This window comes from Sceloporus occidentalis, unplaced genomic scaffold, assembly GCF_023333645.1.
Source record: "Sceloporus occidentalis isolate IW3139 unplaced genomic scaffold, rSceOcc1.0.p SCAF_3, whole genome shotgun sequence".
In the NCBI taxonomy this organism is placed as follows: Eukaryota; Metazoa; Chordata; class Lepidosauria; order Squamata; family Phrynosomatidae; genus Sceloporus; species Sceloporus occidentalis.
The window spans coordinates 181,573,289-181,585,631 of record NW_028316983.1 but is presented as its reverse complement, the minus strand read 5'-3'; positions in this window follow the sequence as shown (position 1 = coordinate 181,585,631).

Sequence of the window (12,343 nt, the reverse complement as noted above, 5' to 3'; positions counted from 1 at the left end):
TTTTTTGTGCTTATGTTTGCAAGAAAATATTTAAAGCCAACAGTGGATTATGTGGTCTGACACTTGTCCCTTGTCTTTTTTCTATTACACTGTGTGTTCCCAAACATCAGATTGTATACGTGCAAAAGGATAGTGCAGAAAGTATTTTACCTGTCTGGTGGTTTTTTTTCCAGTTCAGTTTGGAACTGCACTGTTTGTGAACACCTGGTTGTTATTTTTATTTTTTTATCTCTAATGTTCATGTTTTACTTCTAACATGAATTATTTGTAGTGTGGTCTTTCCCTTTTCATTGTGGAAGAGGAGAAAAGAATGCACTGTTGATATTCACAGAATTAAGTTTTACACTTAAGTGCTTACATGTAAAGGGTCACAATCTATTCTAGACTGTTGTGAATGTTTTTCTCTCTGCAAAAGTATATACAATATCAGCTTGTGCAACATTTTTGCCTGAGAACCCAAGAAGAAATCTGGTTTCTTTTTCAAATGTTTTCTCTGGAACACTTGCAGAAGAGCATTCTCTCTCAGATGGCATACTACTACCTTTGAGACCAAGTTGCTGTCAAGGATGGTCTCCTATACTAGTAACAGCCCATGTGGACAGAAATGGAAAAGGAGGGTATACACCTAGTAACAACCTTTGGCAACCTCTGAGAATAAATGCACACTTCCAGGATAATGTCCTATACAAGATGACACAGAATCTTATCTCGCTTGGTGCTTGTTTTGGGATCAACACAGTCTCAAACATTTTAAGTGACCTACAGCTGACTGTGGAATACACATCTCAGTTCCTTCATCCGTTTCTGTCTACATTGGCTCTTCATTGGTCTGGAGGTACACTTGACAGTATCTTGCAACCAAATAAATGATGTAACAGGAGGTAACTATGCCAGAAAATGATGACAGTGACCATTGCCATCCACAAGTCTTGAGGATGGTATGTAAAATTTAAGTGTTACAATATTGGTTTTATTTTTATTTTTATGGGGCTCATAGAGGCAGATGTGATTCTATTAAACGTCCATGCTTTTTAAATGTGCAAAAAGTTATACATTTAGTTTAAATCTGTAAAAGAGGGAGGTTACATGATCAATTTATTTCATTTTCAGCCATTTTCAATCATTCTTGTCTTGCAACAAGCAAGATATTGCAAATGGCTGTATCTTGTTCCATGTGTTACAATAATAATTTTGAAACTCTTCTAATTTCAGCCTTAATTTTACTGGACTGTAAAATGCTCCAGATTTTAAAAGGTCACCTTAGGATAACATGAAATAATTTAAATAATCTTGTTTAAAAGGAAAACTGTTCCTTCACACTTGTATACCTTAGGTTCAGAGCGTGATATGAGAGACAATTAATTATGAGTTGGTAACAGATTTTCTATATGCAAAAATATTTTTGTATGGTTAAAAAGTAGAATATAAATACTTCCGTTTTCCAAAACCTAGCCTTTACCATAGGAAGAACAGAGAGCCTTATTTTCATTACCTCTTCCTCAGGACCCTGAGCTACTTGGTATTCAAAACCTATGTATTGGAATAGTCAAATATTACAATTAGAATAAAGTTGGGAAATGCTTACATTTGCATATCTGCGCTTTCATTTAGCTACAGTTTTTATTTTGCAAATGTTTGAATTTATTCTAGTTTAATCAAAATAAAGGAATTAAAAAAAAAAGTTTTGTGGAAAAGCATACTATAGCAAAGGGATGGATACCATGGAGCATTTAAGGATACATCCAGATGGGTGGCTTTGTGCATCTGGAGAGCTGACTCATTATGCCTGACATCACCCTGTCACACAGGAATTGTGCCAGCCTTCAAGTTCCAATGGAGGATAGGATCAATACAGAAAAGAGCAGTCAGTCCAAGAGCCCTTTGGGGGAAGGGAGCTGGAAACATGTAACATAAGCTACATCTCTGCCAGTAATCACATATGGACAGATTCATTCAGGTCATGAAGGAAAAGATTTCTGTTTCAGTTCTCAAACAGCATTTTCTATATTTTTAAAATTACAGTGTAGCCTATGCTGCATCTTTTCTCCTGTGGCCCAGCTGTCCCTCCTCTTTGTTCTAGCATCTTACAAAGTGTTTACTACATTTTTGAAAAAAATAGTTTGATTGGTTGTAATAAAGCTACAATCATATTGATGCTTTTTTGTTGTTGTTTGATGGACCAATGAGGCTGCATGTATGTTGGAAAGAAAGCAATCACGTTTATTTTCCCATCTGTATTTATTGCAGAATCATGATGTAGCTATCATGTTTTTAGACCCAGAGCCTGGACCTTTTTACAAAAACGTTAGCTAGTTAATTCAGCTCTCCTTTTTCTTTTTAGAATCCTTTTGAATACGGTGGTGCTCATGGTGACCATGCATGTGTAGGCCTGGGTTAAGACAAGCTAAGCTCTGTCAACTACAAGAGATACCATAATATTACTAATACTTGAAGTACATTTTCTGTTTTGTGTTTAGGAGCTGTCATAAGAGCTGAAGGCTTAAGCTGTGGCTCATGTATGTGTAAATATGGCCTTGTACCTGGCTCTCATTTGAAAGCAAGATACAAAAGTTACATGAGGCATCTGGTAGTTTTTCTTCATCGTCAGTGAGCACAATCTGTCTCCATAACAGAATGGCTTTTAATCTTTGTTTTTCTTCATCTGCTTCCCACAGTGGTAATGTTCTCTAAAACAGATTGCAGAAAGACTGGTTTGTTACGGATGAAGAAAGAGTGGACAATTGCTTGATGACACTTAGATTTCTTAACTTCCTTGTGTTTTGGGCTGATACAATGCTAGTATGTGAGTAGCTCAGAGAGAGCGAGAGAGAGAGAGCAAGAGAGAGAACACTAGACAAAACATGGCCCTCTGAATCTTACCAGCACAACCGACCCTCCTTATTTTATTCCTAGGCTCAAATATGGTGCTTTGTCCTTTCCGCCAATTAATTGTCTCTTCCTCCAGTTTAGGCACCAGAGGTTGGAAGGAAGGAATTACCAACAACATATTTACCTGTAACAATTTACCTTTTTTGGAACAAAAAAATGCAATGAATTCACATATCAAAAGCATCCATGTTATTGGTTAAGGAATATTTTTCTATGTTCCATTCTACCTTTGAAAGGCATTTTTAGGGATGTTTAGATAGGAACTTTTCAAGTTTTGTACCTATCTATCTATCTATCTATCTATCTATCTATCTATGGTTTCAAACCAGCCAGAATGCGTTGAGGGAGCCAGGTTAGGAAAGCACCTTCAAATCTAACCTTTTAAAATGACGAAATGGAGCAACATTTGTATCTACAATTATGTGATGTGCCCAAAGGCATGCTCTAATGTACTTGTTCCACAAGGTAATTCAGTACAGCCAATGGATATTTAAGTATCTTGATTTAACATGGTATATCTCAGCCTTGAAGGAAGGCAATAGCTAACATCTACTGAACAAATTCTGCCAAGAAAACCCCATGATAGGGCTGTCATAAGTGAGAAATGACTTGAAAGCAGACAGCAAAATACCTTTGTAGGCTATGCCAGTCTCTGGCTCATTTAAATCTTGTTCTGTTCCACGCATGCTGCATGGCTTTATTTGATGGTCTGAATCAATTACTTATGCCTTTTAATTCTTCAGCTTTTTAATGAAAAGGTGTCCTTCCTTGAGAATATGGCATGTATTTGGACATACGAAGGTTCAAGTGATTTTGTTCTCATATGTATAATCCAATATCCAAATATTAGCTTAATATCTAATATTAACAATCAAGTGACATGTCTGAGAAAAGCCTTTCCATCCAAAAACCATCTCCCACCTTTTTGGGTAGGGAAAGTGTATAAAAATTATCCAGACCTCCTTTTGTATTGGTACAATAGCAAACTGTGGAAATTAGATGCAATGATAACAGACAAGCACTATTTCTTTGTGGCTACAGTTCGTTTAATGCTTACTTTATAGACTTACAAACTTTTTTTGGGGGGGGAGAGGGGGTAAAACATCTGCTCTTTGCCTTGATTGGCTGCATGTCAGTTAATGTTAAGCACAATAATTTCTCAAATTCTGGTTTTTGTTCTCAAACGTCTGCCTCCCTCAGCCATCCCCTCAAAGAGCGTATCTGCTCTGTATTCAGCTTTGTCTTTGTCTGCCTTGATTTGGCCAAGAAGGATGCAGACTTCTGTGTTTTCCTCTTTTAGTTGTGCATTGGTATAATTCTTCCTTAAAAATCAGTGGCTGCTAGGCAGTAGAAATGTTTCTGCCACTTCTGGAACTTGATTTAAGGGAAGCCAATATAAAGAAGCAATCTGGAACAATGCTTCTCAGGCTGTCTGGTGTGGAGACCAGCAAATAATATTTTCCAATATGCCAGGGACTGGCACTAGATCTGTGACCATTGAGTAGAATTGTTTGTTTCTCTCCTGGATAGGATTGGCATCCAATGGCTTTGGAACCAGTACTGGTTTAGGGACCACCCTTTGAGTAGTACTGCTGATCTAGAGCACTTGACCATGGCTGGGTCATAGGAGATGCTTAGTTTTTTTCTGATTTAATAGACCCATGTAAGAACTTCCTAAATGGATTCTCGAAAAAGTAACACTGTTTCTCTGTCACTGGTTCTTTCCAGAAAGAGAGAGATAACTCATTAAAGCACTTTCTTTAATGGTCAGAATACAGATGATTTTGCGAATGCATTAATTGCATCCCCTAGATGTGGATTGGTGTCACCATATAGTGAGTTCCTACATGTCTTTGCCTCTTACTTTTTCAAGCAAATGAAAGATAGGATCCAGGGCAATTGAGAGTTGCAATTCAACAACATTTGGAGAGCCACACAAATCTCACCCCATCTTTTAAAAAATAATTTTGTCATTTCCATCATAAACTTTTGAGGTTTAGGATTTGGATGCACTGGTTGGACTGCAGTTGTTATGTCCTTGTTAGTGGTTTAGAATTGTCTTTTGGGTTAGAGATTTATAATCTTTTATTCAAATCCAATGAAGTAGGTGTGTGTGAGAAGTAGGTGAGGAGGATGCCATGTAAGCTACACTGGATTGCTTTTAGTTGGTACCACTGAAATCAGGTTTATCTCCATGGAATTGTATGTGAGATCTGATCATTTGTTGCTGTATTGCTGCTGCTTTAAATAGTTTCAGTATGTGAGGTTGTTTGGAAACATTGTGGTAAGTCCTAGGGTGTTATGGATGTTCTTATTCCTCTCTTCACCGTAATCTCTGATTCTCCTTAATTGATGATTTGTCACATGATATGGAATGTTATGGTATACCTGTGCATGCTTTTAAGATATCATTTAGAGGAGGTCTGCATATTTATAGTTTGCAAACAACTCAGGCACCTCATGTTCAAGTCTTGAGTGAAGAGGAAACATCCCCACCCTTCTGGTACTCTCTGGGTTTAACAGTACAAGGTCTGTTGAAATCAGTGGAAAGATTCCCATTGACTTGAATGAAGTATTGAATCAGGCCTTACGCCCCCACCTTTGTTGTGCCTCACTTAATAAATTGGTGCTTTTTTGACGGTCTCTCTCTTTGGTTTTTGAATTTTAAGGTGCTGTACATGACTTGAATATATTATGCACATATCCTACCCAGTGAGTGGGAGGAAAACAAAATGAATTCCATTGTTAATAGTGTAAAATAATGTATAGAAAGGAACAATTTTCACACAAAAAGACATAGGACTTGTGAATACCTATTTCCATGTTTTCTCCTTGTTTTATAAGCTAATTTGCAGAGGAATGTGTACAGATGACAAAAAGTGATGTATTTTTTATTTTCCTATATGGAATACCAAAATACTATAAGGGAAAATGGAAATCTGGAACAAACTGCTTTGACTAGCCTATTGATGGTGACTGATTTCAGCATCTTTGTGGATGTTTGTCTGTTCCACTTTAAAGTTCCACGTTAGAGCTACCTACTTGTTTTTTTTTCTGCTGCTTTATTATGAATATCTTTGAACTTGGCTTCTTTTGCAATCCTCTTCATCCTCCTCATCTTCTTCTCCTTCCATATCAACCTAGAGATGAGCCTGGTTTCTAGAACTCATATTTCAAATACTGACATTTAAAAGCCCATGATATTCAGTAGTTACTTGATTTCAATAGGATCCCTGCAAACATACAATGGAGCTCAAGCATTTATATTTGACAAGATTTCTGTGATTTTCCTTTAGCCAATTTCTAATTTCTAGCATGTCCGGATGGTGATTTAAGATTAAGAAGGGGCAAATTTGTATTCAGTACACCTCCTTCTCCTGCAGTCTTTGAATGCCAGTCCACTCATAATCCAGGCAACATGTTCTGTAGCACAAGATGAAATAGCACTCATCACGTTACCAAAACTACATAACATAACCTGCTTATTCATTTTATTAGCTTCATGCACTTTTCAATTAGGACACAAGCACTGCCAGCTGTATGTGTCTTCCTAATTTATTTTGAGTGTGTATTAAAGAATGTTCTGGTTGCTTGATCTTGGATTTGGTTGGAATTATGGCGACTTCTGATAAAATAAGCAACAGTTTCTCTAGTTGACCAACATGATTCTGAGCCAATGACCCTAACCATTGCAAAAGTTTTTGTTTTCCTTTTAGTGAAAAAAAAATACACATAATGTTATCCTCTTGGGCCTTTGTTTTTAATTTAGAGACCGAGATGGGACTTTGCTGATGAGAACAAAGAAAATATCCTTCTATATGGCAGGTGCTGCACAGCAAGGTTACCTTGGCAGTACAAGTTCACCATCTGGCCTCACTGTGTCCTGCTTCTTTGAGTTTAGGCTTACTAGGAAAAACAAATACCTCAGAAAACTAAGGTTGGTTTTTAGCACTGAAGGCAACACAAAATACTGTAATTTTTTAAAAACAACCTTTTCCAATATTGGCTGCAATGCACAAGAATTCCATCAAATTGAAATTAAACCTGTGACCCAGGAGTTTGAAAGGCCTTGGTTGGATTGAGTAACTTGTTCCTTGTATTTCCACATGTATCTCTCATTTGAGTAACAAAAAAGATAATGGGGCTTCTTCATGGTAAAGTGAGTAGAATTATTTTAGCTATGTCTATTTTCCCCATCTGTTGAAACCCTGGGTCACAAATGGGTCGCTGACAACTAGTTCACTGTCCCTTGTTTATTCAGTTGAAGCACACACACACTGGTTTGTTGGTAGCTTTGTTGACATTTTAGCTCCAGACATAATGTAGTAGCTCAGGGGAGGTGCTTAAAATGGTTTGGCTGCCATTGCCAGAGATCATCATTAAGCTAATTGGTTGAGGGACTGGTCCCAATTTGAAGAAAGATCTTCATTGTCTTCACAATGGATGGTCATCAAGGCCAAAGACGTTCAGAAACGGGCCCTTTGCTCAGCTTTTATTAGGTTATCATGATTTCTGTGTTGACTTCGAAATTTACTTCTTAACACCCTTCTAGGAAATAGATACATACATCCAATACTAGGATCCTAATTCCCATTCAAAGTTCCCAATATTTTAGAGTTTGTAGTGTTTTCATATCCTTGCAGTGTGCTCTTTTATTTTTCCTTATCTCCTTTGATGACTTAAGCAGTCTACAAAAACACTTGAGTATATTCAGTTTATTAGTTTGTTAGTTAATTTTATTGGTTGCAAAAATGGTGTACTTGGTTCTGCACTGTGGTAGGGCATTCCAGAGAAGAAGAAACATTGTCTGTATGCCAGGTGGTATTTGGAGTGCAGATTGCAAATTACAGTAACAGATATTGCAAACCCTGTGGACCAAATAAGAGAATGAATTTTGAAGCAGCACTGAGAAAAGGTATGATAGAACCTTATGAAATAAACATGGAGTGTTCTGTGCATACTTTCTCATTTGGTAGAAGCCATCTATAATTTTAGAACAAAGCTAACCACACACATACACACACAAGCACACAGATCCACATTTCATTAGAAATTACCGCTTGAGGCACATTCGTTAGTGAGAATTAAAATAGACACTACATTTTGTTACAGCACTCATTTCTTTACTTGCCTGGCAAAACCAATGTACAAATTACAAGAGAACATGATTTTGATGTGGCCTATGATACAACTTAAATGCAAAGGATGTTACATAGTTTCTGCCCAAACTTGACTATTAGATCATGGGTTGGACTCAGACCAACATATGAGTTTTTGCTTACCTCTCCCCCTCCCCGGTAGGCACCTCTCACAGTCCCACTAGATCCCAGTGCCTTCCATGAATGGAAGAAGCCATTTGGAGTGGCTTTTTCCATTCATGGAAGGCACTGGGATCTAGTAAGAGGTGTCCACTGGGAGGAAGAGGGTAGCAAAAACTCATGTTTCTTTGGAAGACCCTCCAACTGACCAGAGTTTTTCAGTAGACACTGGGGGGGGGGGATGCAAAGGAAAGAAAGGAATACAAACATTGCCTTCGTGACTACGTGCAGGATGAACTCTACTAAATGTAGTTATAAATCTGACCCATTTGATTTACCAGTGCCTGCTTTCAATACACTGTCCTTTTTATTGTATGTTAATGTTGTCTTTTTAATGCATACTGTGTATTACATAATATGCATATCATTTGTTGCTATCCTGCTTTTTATCTACCTGGGGGTGGTTTGTGTGTATGCACACACATTAATTTTGTTTCAAATTATTCTGGAAAAAATGCTATCCATAATATTTAGTCTTTCACATTTAGAGTGGTTTGATTTGAAAGGAGAAAGAGAAAAAAGTTGTCTTTTTTATTGGACCTTCTTAATGGCAGATCGTGTGAAGTGACAAGGAATCTTAACTTGTTTTAAGTATCCTTCTGTTCCATTAATTTAATCAATTTCCTGCTAGATTTCTAATGTATACGCAGAAAAAGGTTTCAACAGCTGTGAACCTTCTTCCTTTTAACTGAGCAAATGGTGATGTTTTAGTTTTTAGGCCTAAGGTCTGTTATTGCAATACTTTTAAAGAAAAATGTTGCTCTAAGTGCTGTTGTTAGTTTTAAATAAAGATTCTATGCTTGTTCTTAAGAAGCTGTGGTCAAACCACAGAACAAAACTATTAAAAAATCACATCATTAACTGGCCTCCTGTTTAGTTTTTTTTTTAACCCATTTATTGAACAGATTCTGGGTCAATAGCCAAGAAATGTTACAGATGTATACAGGGACTTTTGGTTCATGCATGACTTTGTGGGAGGGGCATTGAGGCCATGCCTGAAAGTTACTTCTTTGAGCTAACTCATAGTCCTGCAGTATTTAGTTTTGAATGGCAGGAGCCCTATGACAGTCCTCTCAGCTGGACTTCTAAGGAGGTTCCATAGTCATGTACTCTAAGACTGAGAGAGAAGTGCACTCTTCTGCAATTTGCTAGTAAAAGTCACCAATTTTGCATTCATTGCAATAGCACGCATAATGTGATCTATGAAAACCATCAGGTAATACTATGGGGCTGTCGTCCAAGTTGAATGCTTTGTCTTCATTGATGGGAATGAAGCAATGGATTATAAGATTTACAGGTAGCTACCTGCTCTCCCTTGAGTATTTTCACGCAGGTGAAATAGTGGGATGAGGGACCAACTACTGTAACATACACCTAGAGAGTCTCATTCCCATCTGATTGTATGGCACTAGGTGCAAGAAGCTGATGTTGAGCCAGCAGGAATGAATGTATCCGAACTCTTAATGCAGGGTCTCTTCTGCATGGATGGTGCCCATGGTCAAATAATGTGTTAATATGCAGGAGTCTGCCCTGCTACCTGCCAGTAATAACATACGTTAAAGATCGCTGGTAGATGCAAATTGCTGGAATTTATATTTTGCTAGCGTATGATCCACAGTCCTGACAGGTATATAAAATAATACAGAAGTGATAGCTGAATGTGTATTTGCTATGTCAGGTGCACCCCAAATGTGCGGAGGAGAGATGTTGCAAGATCATAAAATAGAAGTGTACCACACACTAACTCTTCACACTTGGATTCTTTCAGAACAAAAGATGTTCTGCTTTCTCAATATTTGTGTAAAAACATCCACACAACACAGCTCACCTCTCAGATATCCCTTTTATGACTCTAAACATAAGTATGTTTTATAGTCACCTAGGTATCACAGAAGCACTTTTCTGGAACACACACACATACATATACATATATTTCCTTTTCCCATAGATAAATTTTGTGGGTTCCACTAAAGATAAAAGCTAAGTTGCTGGTGTGTGTGTGTTTTTTAAAAACCCTGTTTGCAAATCCCAGATGCACCAGTCAAACGCAAAGCTTCATTTCTGAGACTGCTTTGATCTTTCCTCTAATCTACTTTTCATTGTAATTATATTTGTTTGAAAATATGGCAACCGTTTGATTTCTGTCTCCTGAAATCTTTTGCCTATGGACTAGCTACAGACAGACTATCTCATCTCCATAGGAGGTTTCCTGTTAGAAGATTAATCCAGCATCTGCTCTAGTCTGGTAGAATGTTCAGGTTTCACTTTCAGCTTCCCAAGAGTGTCGATCCTCATTAAACACCATATTTTTAACGTTGCAGAGGGTTTTCTTGCTACAGCTCCATTTCTAATGAAGCTCTGCTACATTAGACAAAAATTAATTAGGCTTCTTTTTCATTATCAGTTTTGATCTGGTATGCTTTGAATGAGCTCTAATTAAAATGTACAGTTTAAAAAAACCTGCTTCCCGTTTTCATCTCCTGAAATGACCCCATTTGCAGCACATTAAGAGGATGGGACCTATCCCCCCCCCCACATTTGCTGCTGTGCTGTGTTGATAGTAAAGTTCAAATATTATATTTATTAGTTTCAACTAATCTCTGAAATAACATCCAGAATTGCCTATTGGCCATACCTAACAAAGGCATAACATCCATCTACAATAGATCATGGCTGTATAGCCAATTCATATGTAAAAGCCACGATAGTAATAGGAATTGTTATTGTGTGCCTTCAAGTTGGTTCCAATTTATGGTGACCTAAGGCAAACCTCTAATGGAGTTTTCTGGGGCTCAGAGTGCATGATTTGCCCAAGGTTTGCCTTCATAATATGCTAAGAGCAAGGACAGATTTTCAGTATGTGCCCATTTTACTATTTTCTTAATCTATAGACTTTGAAAATGTTTTTAAATAGCACTGAAATCAGGTACATGGTGTAGTTATTCAGTATAAAGGCTATGCAGGTACAAAAATATCCATAAATATATTTAGCCGAACTGTACAGTGTGCCCACTTTGCAGACAAATTAACTCATTTATGCACTCATTTCTCCACACTGACTTAATACAGCAAGCAAATCTATTCCTACTTTAAGATTCCACAAAACAGGGATCTGGCATGGATTGTCTGAAAGGCTGCTCTCCCCTCAATTGCTTGTAATATAATTGTTCAGATTACATGTATTACCTATTTTGTGGAGGAAAGAATTAGGCATGTTTCTACTCTGTATTACATTCTAATGGCTAACAGAGAAAGGGCTAAGTTTTTAAGTTTTAATAATCCTTGGCCTTACTTTACCTAAGGAGTGCATGGAATTAATGAAGATCAGTCCCCTCCCAACTGAGTTTGTAATTTGGTTTGGGAAAACCAAACCTTCCTTGAAGAAATCAGCATGTTGCTTGATTTAAGGAGAATACAGGGATGAAGTTACTTGACCCACTTATCCCACCATAAATCTACAGCTCCTTCTCTATCCATGTACATGGCTGCTGCTTTAGTGGTAGGAGAAAGTGTTTTCACTCTTGCTCACCTTCACCCTCTTAGTTACTATTCATTTATTTAATGTATATGCCACTTTTTCCCCAAATGGGATTCAAAGTGTCTTACAGTATAAAATAAAACAGAACCTATACTAGTATATTCAGTTAAAACACTGGTTTTAAAATATTAAAAATTAAAACAAAACACTTAAAATACAGTGGGTCCTTCCCACCTATGGATGGGAAAAAATACAGATGCTCAAGTCCCATATTATCCAATGGATGGAGACATGTGTGCACCTGCATCAGCATGCCCACTGCCATTGGACAATATGGGGAGTGGTGATCTACAGACCCTGAAATCCATGGATGGGAAGCCTGTCGATACCAAGGATCCCCAGGTCAGCCAAGACTGGAGTCCTGTTAAAATATGTAAGGTCTCTGCCTGCTGGTGAGAAGAGAACAGAAGAGGGGCCAGATTGAGCCTCCCTTGGGAGAGGGTTCCAAAGCCTAGGAGCAGCCACCAAGAAAGCTCTCTCTGGTGTTCTGATCAGGTCAGCTTGGGTGAGTGGTGGGAAAGAGTGACACTCATCCCTTGAATATCATAATAATCAAGCAGGATTGTATGGGGAGATAACAGGCTTTCAGATACTCTGG